Genomic DNA, 19344 nt, shown 5'->3' with positions numbered 1-19344 from the left:
AGAACAGAGTATTGTAGTAGTCAAGGTAATACAGAAGTCATTACTTTATTTACTGTTTTTAAGACAAACTGCATTTTATTTGTTATATGCCAAGGACCAATGAGAAGAACTAGGGAAACATCCATCCATCCATCCATCCATCCATCCATCCATCCATCCATTATCCATAGCCGCTTATCCTGTGCAGGGTCACAGGCAAGCTGGAGCCTCTCCCAGCTGACTATGGGTGAGAGGTGGGGTACATTTAGATACTGTAATTACCTAGATGACACATCCTTTTTGTGAATGAATACCTTGTCATGATAAAGAGGCTTGTGCACTTGTGTGAAACTCAGGGTTATGTCACCAGGTGGTTAATGCTCCCAGTAGGGCCACCTTTGGTACGGTATACAGATCTTTGATATACAGGCCAGACAAAGAGTGAATCTCAAACCTCCCCAAAAGGTATAAAAAGGTCTAAGTTTACCCTTTCCACATTGGTGTTAGAAGAAGAAGAAGAAGAAGAAGAAGCCTTTATTTGTCACATGCATACTCAAGCACAGGGAAATTCATCCTCTGCATTTAACCCATTTGAAGCAGTAAACACATTCATGCACACACACAAATGAGCAATGAGCACACACACATACCCAGAGCAGTGGGCAGCTATGCTACAGCACCTGGGGAGCAGTTAAGGGGTTAGGTGCCTTGCTCAAGGACACTTCAGTCCAAGGCCACCCCATGTTAACATAATCACATGTCTTTGAACTGTGGGGGAAACCAGAGCAAACCCACACAGACATGAGGAGAACATGCAAACTCCACACAGAAAGGCCCCCATCAGCCGGTGGGCTGAAACCCAGAACCTTCTTGCTGTGAGGCGACAGTGCTAACCACTACACCACCATGCTGCCATTATTGGGACTGACTACTGAGCTAGGCCTGAAGGTGTTTTCTTCAGGATGCATCTGTTTTCTGGGCTACCTATGTAACCTGGTCAACCTCAGCCCAAAAATAGTGACCTGCAAAATAAACTGTGGGGGTCAGTCAGTAGCAGGCATGTGATGGACAGTCTTAAGGCTGACTTATATTTCTGCATAGAATCTATGCTCTAGGTATGGTTTAGCCATGGACCCTATGCCATAGCCTACACCATAGCCTGATGCACACCTCCTCAGAAATATAATTACATGTCATGATGATGCAGACAACAACAACTTTGACTGGTTCACTTGGTAGCATTGCATTTTCTCTTACAATTCCAGCTGCTCCTTCTTCTCCACAAAAATCAGAAGTCTAATAAAATCAAATCAAGTTTATTTGTATAGCGCTTTTAACAATAAACATTGTCGCAAAGCAGCTTTACAGAATTTGAACGACTTAAAACATGAGCTAATTTTATCCCTAATCTATCCCCAATGAGCAAGCCTGTGGCGACGATGGCAAGGAAAAACTCCCTCAGACGACATGAGGAAGAAACCTCGAGAGGAACCAGACTCAAAAGGGAACCCATCCTCATTTGGGCAACAACAGACAGCCTGACTATAATATTAACAGTTTTAACAGGTATAACTCTCAACTGTCCTCATGGGGCCGTCCTTCACAGGAGCGGTGCAATAAAACTCCGACCAGACACAGGGCACCAGGATGGATCAAGCAGGTCCGAGGGGCAGAAGAGGCCAGCATCTCAATCCCAGGATCAACATGTAACTCAGAGGGACAGATTGGGGGGGGGGAGAGAGAGAGAGAAAGAAAACACAGGTTGTTAGGTATGCCCTAAAAATGACAAGTATTAAATCTGTGTGGTAGGCTTGCAGAGACGAGAGTCTTTACATCAGGCATAACACACAACAATGGCATGTTAATATGGTAAAAAATATCATGACCTGCTCTGGCTGGATGCTTGATTGGGTGATGGGAGCACACTCCTCAGCAATGATGAAATGCAGATGGGACCCTTAGGGCTGGCCAAGACAATTCAGTTACATTTCACCAGGTCTGGGACATGCGACAGAATGTCTGACGGCCGATTCCCTGCAGGCTATGATAGCCAGTCGAGGTCTCCACCCTCTCCACCAAAAGATTTCCTGTTGACTCCATGTAACTCAGAGGGACAGATTTGAGGTGGGGGGGAGGGAAAGAAAACACAGGTTGTTAGGTATGCCCAATGTCACCTGAATAAGTAGGAGCAGTATACATATTGCACCGAGTACAAGCAGGGACTCCGGCAACTAACTATGACAGCATAACTAAAAGGAGAGAGCCAGAAGGTAACACAGGCATGAGGGAGCCCCGGGACATAAAGCAGCCAGCCACTACACCATCAACAAACTCGAGTGAGCAAGCGAGTGGGGACTGACAGCATCCATACATCCCAGTTTACCAAAACACTATGTCTGAGGACCCTCCAGATCTACTCCTTTACCTCATAAACACCATTAACAAAAGGCTTGACTAAACAGATATGTTTTCAGCCTAGACTTAAATGCTGAGACTGTGTCTGATTCCCGAACATTACTTGGAAGGCTGTTTCATAACTGTGGGGCTTTGTAAGAAAAGGCTCTGCCCCCTGATGTAGCCTTCACTATACGAGGTACCAGCAGATAGCCTGCACCTTTTGATCTAAGTAGGTGTGGCAGGTCATAGAGGAGCAGAAGTTCACTCAGGTACTGTGGTGCGAGACCATTTAGTGCTTTAAAGGTATACTATCATGACATTAATTTTATATATATATATATATATATATATATATATATATATATATATATATATATATATATATATATATATATTTCATGACATTAATTATTAATATAAATATATAGCATGAGGATCTATAGCTTCTGTAGTTCATTATAATGGCCAGTTCAATCCTGCAGGATCACACACTTTTCTGTGTTTTTCTTCTAAGAGACTCCCAATAAACCCACAGTGTCAGTGGTTCTCTTTATTATATACATGGATAAGATTGTAAAAGTGGCAAATACCGATCCAGAGATGTTTAATGAACTTCTGTTCATGGATGATCAGTCCCTTATCCATGAAAAAGAGGAACAGCTCCAGGAACATCTCAACACAGCATGTAAACAGGCTGGCATGAAGATAAGCATTGGCAAGACAGAGGTAATGAAAGTCTGCAGAAGGCCAAATAACTTAAATGTATACATTTAAGTTATTTGGCCTTCCCCTTAAATGAGTTTAAATATTTGGGAAGTACTTTCACTGAAGATGGAAGGATGAACAGGGAAATTGAGATCAGGGTGCAAAAAGCAAATTACATTGGCTATCAGCTCTCCCCACCCCTGAAACACCCAAACATCCCAACAGAAACAAAATCAAGGATAATAACTTCATTTTTCATTCCCACACTCACCTATCAATGCCAAACATGGACCCTAACCAAACCCCTAGAGAGCAAAGTTGTAACCTGTGAGATGCGATGCCTTAGAAAATCAGTCAATAAAACCAGACTTGATAAGATCTGAAACTCCAAGATAAGGGAGATGGTAGGAACAAAACCTGTCCATCATATAGAAGAGCAGAGAATTAAATGGTTTGGCCACCTCATGCGAATGTCATCCAAACAACCCATCCACTGCACATACAATATGCAAATCTCTGGATTTAAAGCCAAAGGCAGACCAAGAAAGACCTGGACAAACTGTGTCAAAGAAGAAGAAGAAACCTTTATTCGTCACATGCACACTTCAAGCACAGTGAAATTCATCCTCTGCATTTAACCCATCTGAAGCAGTGAACACACACACTCAGAGCAGTGGGCAGCCACACCAGAGCGCCCAGGGAGCAGTCAGGGGTTAGGTACCTTGCTCAAGGGTACCTCAGCCCAAGGCTGCCCCACATCAACCTAACTGCATGTCTTTGGATTGTGGGGGAAACCAGAGCACCCAGAGGAAACCCACGCAGACATGGGGAGAACATGCAAACTCCACACAGAAAGGCCCTCGCCAGCCGCTGGGTTCGAACCTAGAACCTTATTGCTCTGAGGCGACCGTGCTAACCACTACACCACCGTGCCACCCAGAATCTTTGCTTAAGCATAACAAAGATTCTTCGCCCGTGCAAAGAATCTTTGCTAAAGCATAACATCACCTTGGAACAGGCTCTCCACTTGGCTGCAAAGAAAAGATGCTTTCTTCCTGCAACACCCCCAAGGGTACAAGCAGACTGACAAAAGAAAGATGAAGAAGAAGAAAAGAAATATATAGCATGAGAATCTATAGCTTCTGTAGTTCATTATAATGGCCAATTTAATCCTGCAGGATCACACACTTTTCTATGTTTTTCTTCTAAGAGACTCCCAATAAACCCACAGTGTCCGTCATAACTCAATAAAAATAATAAAGCATCTGTCAATCAGTGATTGATTACACTGAAGGGCTTCGAGATGCTCACACTGCTGAATACAGATGAGTTAAAACTCAGAAATGCTTTCAGTGAGAATTTAGTTGGTTTATAATTAATCACATGAGGTGCCATTTTTCCTCAGTAAAATAAAAAAAGAACATCTTGTCCATTATATTTTGTGTTTATTATTCCATGGAACTCACATTATGCTTTTTTTCCCTCTCTCTCTTTTCTATGTGTAAAATCAGGAACTTCTGGTGTTTCATGTGGCAGCACCTCCTGAAGTTTTCACGCACCTGCCATACAAGTATAAATATTTTACCCTACATCAGCGTCAACATCGTACCTTTGCCATAGATTATACACAGAAGTATAAATCGGCCTTTAGATGAACTTGTCCCTTGAAATGGACACATGGACACAGACACATGATTACTTCTAGTAATAGCATCTAGAGAAGTAGAAGGAAGACCCAGTTCACTGTTGTCCCTGGTATCTTGACTTCCTTCCAAAGTCTGTCAATTAAAATGGAGTTACTATATGCTGTACACTACTGTGCAAAAGTTTTAGGCACATGTAAAGAAATTCTGTAGACCAAAATGGCTTAAAAATAATGAAATGACATGTTTCAACATAAAAAAAATACTATAAACAGCAGTAAACCATAATAAAAGAAACAAAATCAATATTTGGTGTCAGATGACCCTTTGCTTTAAAAAAAATAGTAGTCTCAGTTACAATGAGTGCAGTTTTATAAGGAAATGAGCTGTAGGTTTTACTGAGCATCTTGCAGAACCAGCCACAGTTCTTCTGGACACTTTGACTGTCACACTTGCTTTTTAACTTTGCACCAAAATCCAGTAGCCTTCATGATGTTTTCTTTTTTAACCTGAAAAGTGGTCTCTTATATTATGAGCCATTCCACCGAATCAGTGCCATTTCTGTCCCTAGAAAATTATATGTATAAATGCACATCAAAATGTACTTTAAAATACATTTCCTTATTACGCAGAATGTCCTGCACATTGATCTGATTTAAAATTTAAGATATATAATTGTAAGGATTAATAAAAACTACCTAAAACACTGAAAAATAGCATGTGTTACCTGTCCCCGCACTCTAACTTTATACTTAACTATGAAATATTATGATTAAAATCCTTCAGAAACAGTATTTCTTTTGCACTGTTGTGTGACTCCATATCCTATCCATGGTTTAAATATATTTTTTTCATAAGAAATCCACAATATCTTAGTTAAAATACACATTTTAGTTGTGTCCCTGGGTTTTCACTCAGTTCTGTTACCCAAACATATTACCCCATCTGACAAATTTGGAACATTCCATAAGTCACATGCTCAACAGGAAGTTACATCAGTTGTGTCTTCTGAAGGCCATGGGAAGACCAAAAGTTAGTTCTCTCATTTACTTTTCTGTATATTTGATGATTTTTTAACTTTGACTGATAAGGTCAATGTCAACATACTATCCTGTTACTTAAATTATTTCTTAGATGATATTTGTTTATTTTAAAAATACAGATTTTTGGTAAATCATTAGAATGTGCTAAATGTGGTCATGCTATTAGCGATGATGCCATGTGGCTTAATTCCATGTATTAGCTAATCGTAGACTAAAAACTCAGTCCGGTTACTTTCAGAGTTTTGGTAACAGGACTGAAAAAAATGCAGCCATCTTTGACTTCCAAACCTTGTAACGTAGCCTGAGGTTGACCAATACACATTTTGAATAGTTAAATATGTGTGTTATTATAATCAGTGTTGAAAAGATATAACAAATTAAGTTTAATTTGGGAGTGGTACAACAAGCAAATGGCACCCATTGGGTGGAATGTCCCTTATATGCTGCTCAGATACAAACTTTTTTTTTCTGTAACATTTAATTTTGTGCTGGAAAACGAATGTTTGGAACTCTAAAATGTTTTTTTTTTACTGACTCGATAATATAGAAGTCATAAAATAGAAATCTATAACAAAGTTTGTATGAAAAAAATAAGGGGGCTCAGACTTTTGCATAATACTGTATATAGTGTCAAATGCTACAGTGATATCAAGTTAGACTGAAACAGAAATTTTTCCAGCATCTCTAATATCATTTGTGACTCTGCAAAGGCTCTGTATTCTGGCCTTGTCAGATACCAGATTTCATTATCTCAAAATATTATTTTCTCTGAATACATTTTGTAGATAAAATCTTCCCTAATATTTTGGAGGGTGAAGGAAGTAAAGAAAGAACATGTTTGGCAGTTACCCAAATGTTCATGGTCAGACTTCTTTAGAAGAGACAACACAAAATTACCTTTGGCAGCTTGTTATATTTTTGAAAAGAGGGCTAAAAAACTATCATCAGCAATCTGGAACTAATAAGGAGTGATATTTGAGTCCAGAAGAAGTTGGAAAAGGAAATCTGTTCTTTAATAAAGTAAACAGCCTCTGAAAACATTGCACATGCTTTACTGAAGTACTTGAGTAAATAGTCAGGGTCTTACATCAGTTTAAGTGGTTTAGCATAAAAATAATGATCGTATAGAGAGTAATTGGCTGCATGGTGTATTGTATTGTACTGGCAAAGCATTTGCTAAGGAAGGCTTTGTGCTATGATGTGTATGGCTCAAGGGAAGGGCTTTATTTCCCATTTGCCTCAGAGCATTCTCTTATTTCATTCAGCACTATCAGGTGCTGCGAATTAATGCACAACTTGGTTAATCGTTACTGCAGAAATACAACACCAATTCCAAAAAAGTTGGGACGCTGTGTAAACTGGAAATAAAAACAAAATTTAAGCATTTCCAAATCATGGAAACCCTATATTTCACTGAAAAGAGTCCAAATACAACATATCAAATGTTGAAAGTGAAAAAAAATAGTTTTTTTTTTTTTTTTGAAAAATACAATATGCTCATTTTGAATTTGATGTCAGCAACATGATTCAGAAAAGTGGGGACGGGGCAACAAAAGACTTAAAAAGTTGTGTAATGCAAAAAAAAAAAACACCCTAATTTGGTTCATTGGCAACAAGTCAGTAACATGACTGGTTATAAAAGGAGCATCCCGGAGAGGCGGCGTCTCTCAGAAGTAAAGATGGGGCGGGGTTCACCGCTCTGTGAAAGTGTGGACAAACAGTGCAACAATTTAAGAATAACATTCCTCAATGTAAAATTGCAAATAATTTGGGGATCACATCATCTATGGTACATAATATCATTAAAAAATTCAGAGAATCTGGAGAAATCTTCTTATGCAAGAGACAAGGCTGGAAACTGACATTAGATGCCTGTGATCTTCAGGCCCTCAGGTGACACTGCATTAAGAGCAGACACATGTCTGTAGCGGAAATCACTGTATGGGCTCAGGAACACTTCAGAAAACCATCGTCTGTGAAAACAGTTCATTACTGCATCCACAAATGCAAGTTAAAACCAGATATAAACACTATCCAGAAACACCACCTCCTTGTCTGGGCCTGAGCTCTTTTACGATGGACTGAGGTGAAGTAGAAAATTGTGCTGTGATCTGACGAATCAAACTTTGAAATTCTTTTTGGAAATCATGGACACTATGCGACTATTAGTACACATGACATGGGTAGCTTGGACATCTGGGAAGGCATCATCAATGCAGAATGATATATACAGGTTTTGGAACAACATGCTGACATCCAGATGTCTTTTTCAGGGAAGGTCTTGCTTATTTCAGTAAGACAATGGAAACCGCATTCTGTACATTCCTGTATGGCTCCATAGTGAAAGAGTCCAGGTGCTAAACTGACCTGCCTGCAGTCCAGACCCGTCTCCCAGTGAAAACATTTGGTGCATTATGAAGCACAAAATATGGCAAAGGAGACCCTGAACTGTTGAGCAACTGAAATTGTATATCAGGCAAGAATGGGACAAAATTTCCCTTTCAAAACTACAGATATTTTTCTCCTCAGTTCCCACATATTTTCAGAGTGTTGTTAAAAGTAGAGGTGATGCAACACGGTGGTAAACATGCCCTGTCCCAACTTTTTTGAAATGTGTTGCTGACATCAAATTCAAAATGTGCTTATATTAAAAATAATAATAATAATAATTAAAAAAAATCTCCATTTCAACATTTTCAATGAAATATAGCATATCCATGATTTGCAAATTATTGCATTGTGTTTTATTTACAGTTTACACAGCGTCCCAGCTTTTTAGGAATTGAGGTTGTACTTGATGTTAAAAAAATAACAATTTAATTGAATTTAAAAGGAAAAAACACACTAGCAAAAGAAAATAGTTACTGTCTGCTTAGTGGTTGCTTGTTGCATGGCTGAAAAAAAATACGTATGCTTTTTTTTAGACACTTTATGTCTTTGCAATATCAATAGAAAAGACACAAAAAGTCAAAATAGATCAGAGAAAGACTGTTTAGAGGAGAGGACCATGCAGGTTGGATGAGTCGGATGTTCTTTATAACCAGCTTAGACACATACACAGTAAACTGATTTAAGAGTCACCTCAGGTTCAAGGTTGGAGAGATGAAGTGATTAGTCATTTTCTTCAAATAGAATTAAGATTCAATTTAATCGGCTGTATTTGGACTAAAAGGCATTAGCTTTCTGTCTTGCAGAACAGCACAAACTCTGTGGGCTATCTTTGATTTTTTCACACATATATAAAGAAGCTTGAGAAATGATAGTGGGCTGGGTATCACATTACACTCTCTGACTTTTGTGAATAATAAGTATCGGCTAAGTTAATATTTAGTGCTAGGTTTTGAGAACTGCTAAATTAAGAACAGTTCATTGTGAAGTATTTGTGTTGCTCCAGTATGGGGCTGTTACATCCAAATTCACTCCTAATCCAGGAGCCACCACGATCCCACAATTCAGTCCAGTCCAGAGATTAGCTCACTCTCACGCTCCTGCACATTGAACTCACCTGTTTTCTGTTAACCCTCATTTTCAATTCAAGTTAAATTCACCAGCTACCTTTGTCAGGTTTGGCCATTTCAGCATACATTGTTGTATGGTAATTTCTTAGTTGGTTATTTTGGGTTTGGGTTTTTTGGGGCTATCCTTTGTTTTGATTTCACTGATAGTATTTCTGTTTGTGACTATGAAATTCTGTCTCCTGATTTGATTTGTTACCAAACAGCTCATACTTTCATTTCTCTGCCTTTGCTTTGTAATAGAGGCCTTAAAATTAGTCCTTGAGGGGGGTATTATGTTGTAATGTAGTTGCCATGTCTCAGTTCTTCATCTGTCCTTATTGCTCACGAAATGGCAACAAACATGAGTCTCACTTAATATTAACGTGACTTGATGACATGGTCTAATTTTGCCAATAGTAAAAGTTTCTATCACTTTCTCTATAAATAGGTCAAATTTTTCCTCTGTGTTCAGCTATATAAGTTGGGTAATTGCTGCTAACTCAATGCAGTCTGTAACCACTGACTGAGTTTATGATTGTGATTTAGTCTGCTGAGTGTCATACCATTTTATAGCTATAGATTATTCAGCTCTGCTTGTTGTCATGGTGAAGCAGAAGGAAGTTAATGTGGAATGGAGGATCAGTCCATATAAAAGCAAAGTAGCTCAAAGGAGAATGGAATTGGATGAACATTACTGCAGTTTGAACTTCATAAAACAATAGTGAGCATGTGAGGAGAGCAGTAAGGAATGTGTCAAGTCAAAGTCCCTTTCTGGCCAGGATCTGGTCTTCCCAGTACTAACTAACTCTTTAAGGCATATGGGTGCGACGCCAATATCCATTTTGATAGCCCTTGGCCTCTCACCTATACAGCTAGAGTTACAGTGGGGGGCTAGTCCTCTGGTAACTACAAGAGTTTGACTTCCCCACTCGCATCTGTATTGCAGCATGCCTTGCCAGATGGTAGTAGGTATCCTTTTTATAATGGTCTTTGGAACTTGCAATCTCCTGGTCAAGAGGCGGACATGCGGTATAGGGAATGTTTGGTAATGGATAATTATCATCAAAATTCAGATCCTTCTTAAACTTCATAGGGGTTTTAGAGAGCACTTTGGGGGGGGGAAGACTGAGAATAGCTATATTAATTACAGTAAATTAATGGCATTTAGAAACTAAGAAGCCTTTATTTGGCACATGTATACTCAAGCATGGACTTAAGCACAGAGTGAAATTTAACCCATCTGAAGCAGTGCACACAAGTGAGCATTGAGCATACACGTACCTGGTGCAGTGAGCAGGTATGCTACAGCACCTGGGGAGCAGATGTGGGTTAGGTGCCTTGCTCAAAGCTGGTCTACGTGACCGCAAACTGGTGACCTTTTGATCCCAAAACTACTTCTCTAAGCACTTAGACCATGGCTGCTCTATGTTAACCTAATCACATGTCTTTGAACTGTGGGGGGGAAACCGGAGCACCCAGATGAAACCCACGTAGATACGGGGAGCACATGCAAAATCCACACAGAAAAGTCCTCTGTCGGCCAGAACCTACTTGCTGTGAGGTGACTGTGTTAACCATTACACCACTGCGCCACCCCATCGTTTGGCAGATGCTCTTAGCCAGAGTGACCTACAGTACAACATACCCAGAGCAGCCTGGGGAGCAGTTAGGGGTTGGTTGCCTTGCTCAAGCGCACTTCAGCCATTTCTGCTCATCCAGGTGACCCTGAACTGATGAATTTGGTCCCAAAGCTGCTTCTCTAAGCATTAGGCCATGGTTTCCCATGTCTCTATATAAAATGTGTGTACCATGTTAGACCTGGCTCACCATTTTAACAAGGCAGTAAATAAGATCTTGTACTATTGTGTATGTAGGGAATAAGACACTTCAGGACATGCTGTCAAAGAAGAATAATCCTCAACAAGGTGGTGTGCTGTGGCCTGATATGAAGTGCAGATACTTTTATATATTCATCTTTTTTTTTTAATTCATTAAGTCACTTTCAGAGGTGGAAAGTAACGAATTACATTTACTCACGTTACTGTAATTAAGTAGATTTTTTGTGCAATTTGTAATTTTTTAAGTAGTTTTTGAAATGGGTAATTTTACTTTTACTCAAGTACATTTTGAACCAAGTGTTTTACTTTGCTACTTTCGAAAACCACCCGTTACTGAGTAAAAAAATTAAATGCAGGGAAAAAAAAACAATTGGCCTGAACTGAAAGGAAACTGGTGCAGGCGCGCACATGGAATATCCATATTAGCCTACATGTATCGTTGGATGATGGCTGGTGCCGAGGTAACCGGGCAAGAGATAGAGGAGGTCATGGAGGAGGTTGAGGATTGCCAAGAAGAGAATTCCCGTGGAACAGATGCGCCGGACAGCGAGGGAAATCCTTGGCATTATCTCAGCCAGTACTTTGCATTCAAACGCAACCGAGGCAATAACATAATAATGCAATGCAAAATGTGCCTGCCCTGCCGTACAGAGCTATCAGTCTACAAAACTTCCACATCAAATCTGCGGAAGCATGTGGTGGTAAGTAGATATGTGCATTTACCTGTATATCCCAAATGTTATATTTATTGTTTGGTTAAAACCTTCCACTGTTGAGTAAAATGTGCCTTCATTATCAATTCTTTTGGCCGCCTAGCATCCATACTGATCACTAACATTTCAAGTGAAGTAGCCTAAATGAAATGAATCACCTCACGTTTACAAATTTGTTTTATCAGAACGACAGTCAGAAATGTTACGAGTGCATGGTTTTAGTTGCAATTGGTCTCTTATGAAAAAATCCTAATTCATGTATAGACTAGTGTGGCAGTGGGGGCGTGGTCAAGCATCGGTCTGTGACTGGAGGGCGGAGTCAGGGAAGGTAAGTGGCAGAATCACTACACCTGATGTGAATTAACCTGTGTTTGTGTGTCTTCCCAGGAGCCGCGCCCTATTTAAGGAAGAGAGCGAGAGCAGAGTGGGCTCTCTCCCGACCAGAACGCGCGTGTGTGTGTAGATGTATATGAGTAAATGTGTCGAAGCTGGAAAGCTGATAATAAAAGAGTTATTGAGAACTCAGTACTGGCCTGCCATGCTTCTGTGCTCCACCCACATAGAATGCTTGCTACAGTGGTGCTGAAACCCGGAATTGGAGCGCCGAAGCAGAACAGCCCCATGGAGTCCTCCCCTTTCGCCGAGCTGGTCCACGCCCTTGCCACGGCCCAGCAAAGCCAGCACCAGGCACTAGTTGCCCTCCTGAAGGAACAGGAACAGCGGTTCGAGGCCCTGGTGCTGGCTCAGCAGGAAGAGCAACAGGCGTTCCGGCACATCCTCGCGTCAGCGGGGTCTACTGCCGTGGGGCTGACCCCCTTCACCCTGATGAAGATGGGCCCGCAGGACGACCCCGAGGCCTTCCTCACGTTCTTTGAGCAGGTGGCAGAGACCTCGGGGTGGCCGATGGAATAGCGCGCAGCACGCCTCCTCCCCCTGCTAACGGGAGAGGTGCAGCTGGCCGCGCTACAGCTCCCTGCCGGCTGGCCTATGCGGACCTTCGCCGGGCCATCCTCCAGCATGTGGGGCGCACCCCCGAGCAACAACAGCGCTTCCGCGCTTTGCGCTTGGAGGAAGTCGGCCGGCCGTTCGCGTTTGGCCAGCAACTCTGGGACGCCTGCGGGCAGAGGTTGAGGGCCGACAACCGCGACGCCGAGGGGATCATCGACCAGGTGGCGCTGGAGTAGTTCATCGTGCGTCTACCAGCCGGAGCTGCAGAGTGGGTCCAGTGCCACCGACCGGCGTCGCTGGATCAGGCAATCGAGCTGGCGGAGGACCATTTGGCGGCTGTCCCGACGGCAGGACAGCAGACAACCTCTACTCCTCTCTCCTTCTCTCTCCCTCTCCTCCCGTGTCTCCTCCTTGCCCCGTTCCCCCACCGCGGAGGCGGGGGCCGGCCCCACCCCAGTCGGCTCGCTGCACCCGCGGTGCCCTCCCATTTCTCCCTTCTGTGTCTGTCTCTCCCCCCCCTCCCCTCAAGTGAGTGAGCCCCAGAGCACCAGTGCAGAGAGGAAGCCCGGGCCGGTTTGCTGGCGCTGCAGGGAGCCGGGCCACCTCCAACAGCAGTGCTCGGTAATGGAGGTGGGCGCAGGAGCCGCCCTCGATCGGGCCGGAGCGTATTGCATACCGGTGAGTATCCAAGGGGATACATATCAGGCGTTGATGGATTCTGGTTGAAATCAGACCTCAATCCACCAAAACCTGGTGTAAGATGAGGCATCGGGGGGAGCACAATTGGTGAAGGTGTTGTGTGTACACGGGGATGTTCACAGCTACCCTTTAGTGTCAGTCCACATTTTTTTCGAGGGGAAAAATTTATAGTGAAGGCGGCGGTTAGTCCTCGCCTTACCCACTCAATAATTTTGGGGATGGATTGGCCGAGATTTGGGGAATTAATGAGGCACCTAGTAAAGAGTGGGTCCTGCTGTAGTTTAAATAAGGGGAGGTCCCGGTGTTGCGCTGGCGGGAGCAGCTGTCACAGAGCCATCTACGTCATCTCCGCGTCAGAGTGAGGAGCCGCCAGCTCCTCCTCTCTCTCTTGGGGAATCCCTCGCGGATTTTCCATTACAGCAGTCGCGAGACGAGACTCTGCGGCATGTGTTTGACCAAGTGAGAGTAGTCGATGGTCAAACGCTCCAGCCAAATGCCACCCCGTCCTTCTCTTACTTCACAATTATGAAGGATAGATTATACCGAGTGACGCAGGACACTCAAACTAAAGAGCAAGTCACGCAGCTTTTGATTCCAAAAAGCTGCTGGGAATTGGTATTCCAGGTGGCTCACTTTAATCCCATGGCTGGACACTTAGGGCAGGATAAAACACTAGCCCGAATAATGGCCCGGTTCTATTGGCCAGGGATTTGCGGCAATGTCCGTAGGTGGTGTACGGCATGCCGTGAATTGCAGTTAGTAAATCCAGTGGCCATTCCAAAAGCACCTTTGCACCCACTACCATTAATCGAGACCCCATTCGAAAGAATTGGGATGGATCTCGTCGGGCCATTAGATCAGTCAGCATGAGGGTACCGCTTTATATTAGTTCTGGTGGACTATGCAACGCAATACCCGGAAGCAGTGCCTCTTTGCAATATCTCAGCACACAGTATTGCGGAGGCGCTGTTCTGCGTTATCTCCCAAGTTGGAATCCCGAAAGAGATTCTGACTGATCAAGGCACTGCGTTTGTCACGTACACTAAAGGAACTGTATAGGTTGTTGGGTATTAAGCCGATCTGCACCAGCGTTTATCACCCACAAATGGACGGTTTAGTTGAACGGTTCAATCGCACCCTCAAAAATAGAATTAAAAAATTTGTGAGGACGCATGTAATTAGGATAAGTGGCTCGAACCCTTGTTGTTTTTAGTGCGAGGGGTCCCACAAGTCTCCACGGGGTTCTCCCCGTTTGAATTGTTATGCGGGCATAAGCTGCGCAGCATTCTAGATATGCTGCAGGAAAATTGGGAGGAGGGACCTTCACAAAGTAAAAATGAAATCCAATACGTTATTGACCTGCGCGCAAAACTCCACACACTCGCCCACCTAACCCAGGAGAATTTGCGGCAGGCCCAAGAACGACAAACCCGCCTGTACAACAAGGGTACGCACTTCAGGGAGTTCGCACCGGGAGATAAAGTACTCGTACTGTTGCCCACATCGAGTTCTAAATTAATCGCCAGGTGGCAAGGACCCTTTGAGGTCACACGGCAAGTCGGGGATGTCGACTATGAGGTGAGGTGAACGGACAGGGGTGGGGCGTTACAGGTATACCACCTCAGTCTGTTAAAATGTTGGAGCGAGGAGGTCCCCGTGGCGCTGGTGTTGGTGGTTCCTGAGAAGGCAGAGCTGGGGCCGGAGGTGCAAAAGGGAAAATTGGCATCACCCACTGCTCCGGTCCCCTGTGGAGCCCACCTCTCACCGACCCAGCTCGCGGAGGTCGCCCAGTCGCAAACAGAATTTTCTGACGTGTTCTCGCCCCTGCCCGGCCGCACCCGCCTCATAGAACACCACATTGAGACACCCCCGGGGGTGGTAGTGCACAGCCGCCCTTACAGACTGCCCAAACACAAGAAAAAGGTGGTTCGGGAAGAACTCGAGACCATGCTCGAAATGGGCATTGTCGAGGAGTCCCACAGTGACTGGAGGAGTCCCACAGTGACTGGAGCAGTCCGGTGGTCTTGGTACCCAAGGCCGATGGGTCGGTCCGGTTCTGTGTAGACTATAGAAAAGTCAACGCAGTGTCTAAATTCGACACGTACCCAATGCCTTGTATTGATGAGCTGCTCGATCAACTAGGCACGGCTTGCTTTTACTCGACACTGGATTTAACAAAGGGTTATTGGCAGATCCCCTTGACTCCATTATCCTGAGAAAAAAACGGCCTTTTCCACACCGTTCGGCTTACACCAGTTTGTCACACTTCCTTTTGGGCTGTTTGGGGTGCCCGCTACGTTTCAGCGGCTGATGGATAGGGTCCTTCGCCCCCACGCCACCTATGCGGCCGACTATCTCGACGATATCATTATCTATAGTAATGACTGGCCGAGGCACCTCCAACATCTGAGGGCCATCCTTAGGTCGCTGAGGTGGGTGGGCCTCACTGCCAATCCGAAGAAGTGTGTGATTAGGCGGGTGGAAGTACGGTATCTGGGCTTCCACTTGGGCAACGGGCAGGTGCATCCCCAAATTAACAAGACAGCGGCAATTGCGGCCTGCCCGAGGCCCAAGACCAAAAAGGGGTTGAGACAGTTCCTGGGGCTAGCTGGCTATTATCATAGGTTTATACCTAATTATTCGGACGTCACCAGCCCGCTGACTGATCTGACTAAAAAGGGGGCACCAGATCCGGTCCAGTGGATGGAGCAATGCCAGCGGGCTTTTTCTGAGGTAAAGGCTGCACTGTGTGGGGGGCCACTGTTACACTCCCCTGACTTTTCTTTCCCTTTTATATTGCAGACGGACGCATCGGACAGAGGGCTGGGGGCTGTTTTGTCCCTGGAGGGGGAGGATCGCCCAGTGCTGTATACAAGTCGAAAGCTGTCAATGCGTGAGGGGTGCTACAGCACCATAGAGAAGGAGTGCCTGGCCATGAAGTGGGTGGTCCTTGCCCTCCATTACTACCTGCTGGGACGCCCTTTCACCCTCTGTTCGGACCACGTGTCCCTCCAGTGGCTCCACCGCATGAAGGATGCCAATGCACAGATCACCCGTTGGTATCTGGCACTCCAACCCTTTAACTTCAAGGTGGTCCACAGGCCGGGGGCACAGATGGTTGTGGTGGACTTCCTCTCCCATCAAAGGGGGGGAGGGGAGTCGGCTGTGGGCCGGACGGCTGCCCGGCTTGAGTTGGGCGGTGGGGGTATGTGGCAGTGGGGGCGTGGTCAAGCGTCGGTCTGTGACCGGAGGGCGGAGTCAGGGAAGGTACGTGGCAGAATCACTACACCTGATGTGAATTAACCTGTTTGTGTGTCTTCCCAGGAGCCGCGCCCTATTTAAGGAAGAGAGCAAGAGCAGAGCGGGCTCTCTCCCGACCAGAACACGTGTGTGTGTGTCGCGCCCTATTTAAGGAAGAGAGCAAGAGCAGAGCGGGCTCTCTCCCGACCAGAACACGTGTGTGTGTGTGTGTGTGTGTGTGTGTGTGTGTGTGTGTGTGTGGCGTGTGTGTAGATGTATATGAATAAACGTGTCTAAGCTGAAAAGCTGATAATAAAAGAGTTATTGAGAACTCAGTACTGGCCTGCCGTGCTTCTGTGCTCCACCCACTTAGAACGCTTGCTACAACTAGCTCCTGGGTTGTTAGCTGTAGCCTAGACTAGAGCTTTGGGAGGTCACTGATGGGCCATCAAAACATTTTCACTGTCTTGGATACTTTGTTTGAGTTTGGTTTTATTTTCTTTTTTTATTGTGGTGTTTGAGTTGGACCATACAATTCAGAATTTGGCACTTTGCTTAAAAATGTTTAATGGGGTGGTCTCAAAATAGTTTGCACATTACCTCTCGACAGGTTGTAAACATTATGCAGTTAATTTGTCAATTATATTTTCCATATAAGGAAGAGCACAGTGTTACGAAGGAATCGCTTAGCTATCTTTAAATCGTGAGAGCCCTGGACACTTTGAGTTTGGTTGGTTTATGTTTCATATGTGTCATTTAGTAAGTCTGCTTTAGTGGCTTTAATAGATTAGATTAGATTCACTTTATTCATTCCACATCGGGGAAATTCACGTGTTACAGTAGCAAGAAAATGTCAAACAGATAACAAATAAAACTGAAATACAAATTAGACAAACGAAGGATTAAATACAGAAGGCTATTTGCATTATCTACCGTGAAAAAGTATAGAACAATTGCCTTATTGAGAGGCTCAGAAAAATTGCACATTACAAGTAGACTCTGTGTGTATATATACACATATACACACATATATATATATATACACACATATATATATATATACACACACATATATATATATATATATATATATGAGTGATTCCACGCTTATGGGGACATGAACTTATTTTTAAAAATTCACCTAAAACCATTTCTTTTTTTACCATCAGGTCACAAAACATGTAATCTTTAATGAATGATATGTTAAAAGATAACTTTAATTTTCTGAGATGTAATAAAAACATATTTATATGCCAAAGTCAGAACGTAACAGAAGTGTTGTGGACATATATATTCTCAATTTTAACAATGTAGAATTACTTTTTGAAACATAGGAAGGTGATGTTTTAGCAAATATAATTAATAAACATGTGTAGTAGAATAAACATACACATTCTTTCAATAAGATTAACATGGTATATAGCTAGATTGTAATTAATTTGTAACAGACGCGAGATGGACAATCGTAACAGAAGTAATGTAACAGACATCATTTTGGAACTCATAGGCTTGACTTTGGCATATAAATATGTTTTTATTACATCTCAAAAAATTAAAGTTATCTTTTAACATATCATTCATTAAAGATGACATGTTTTGTGACCTGATGGTAAAAAAAGAAATGGTTTTAGGCGAATAAGTTCATGTCCCCATTTCAGTACCCATAAGCGTGGAATCACTCATATATATATATATATATATATATATATATATATATATATATATAAAATATATATCTTGGCTCTCCTAGCCAGCACTGCCTTCAAGGCCGTCGCTGTAGAAATGCGATTCTCCCCGTGGAGTTCACTGCAGTGAGACTGTGTGTGTGTGTGGTTTTTCTTTTTTTTTCCTATACTTTCTTTCTGTCTGTACTATGAAAGCTAAGTCGAACCGGAGTCAAATTCCTCATGTGTGTAACATACCTGGCAATAAAGTGCTTCTGATTCTGATATATATAAATAAGTATGCATAAAAATAGCAGGCGTTTGTCAGTAAAGAAAAAAATGGATGATGGAATTTACAAGTTATGCCGCTTGTACTTGAAAATGTTTTATGGGGTAGTCCAAACAAAGCTTTATACATTATACTGCCTGAAAGGTTATTATGTGGACTAATAGTTCATTAAAAACAATTTGATTTATGACTTGTCCTTTCTTTTTTTTTACATCAAATAATTGAAAGTAACTAAGTAACTTTTACTCAAAGTACATTTTAAATTGAGTACTTTTTTACTTTTACTCGAGTAGATTTTTAGAGGGGTACTTTTACTTGAGTAGAATTTAAGCAAAGTAAAGATACTTTTACTTAATTAAAATTTTCAGTACTTTTTCCACCTCTGGTCACTTTCAAGTGTAGTTAAGGATCTAATAATGAGCTTTTTTGAAACCGTGACCATAACTGAAGAGGCAATAGGACATTTGCATGGGCAGTTTCAGAACTTTTGGAATATGCTGCCAAAATTAATTAGAGGTGTTGATAATTTGATCTAGTTTTAACTCTTAAAACACATTAACTTTAGCTTTTGATAACTGATATTTTTCAGAATTGTATGTGTGTGTGTTTAGATATATAATCTTCATCTTGGGTGGCACGGTGGTGTAGTGGATAGCGCTGTCGCCTCACAGCAAGAAGGTCCGGGTTCG

The sequence above is a fragment of the Neoarius graeffei genome, chromosome 7 (genome assembly GCF_027579695.1).
Source record: "Neoarius graeffei isolate fNeoGra1 chromosome 7, fNeoGra1.pri, whole genome shotgun sequence".
In the NCBI taxonomy this organism is placed as follows: domain Eukaryota; kingdom Metazoa; phylum Chordata; class Actinopteri; order Siluriformes; family Ariidae; genus Neoarius; species Neoarius graeffei.
Note: the sequence above shows the minus strand (reverse complement) of the source record.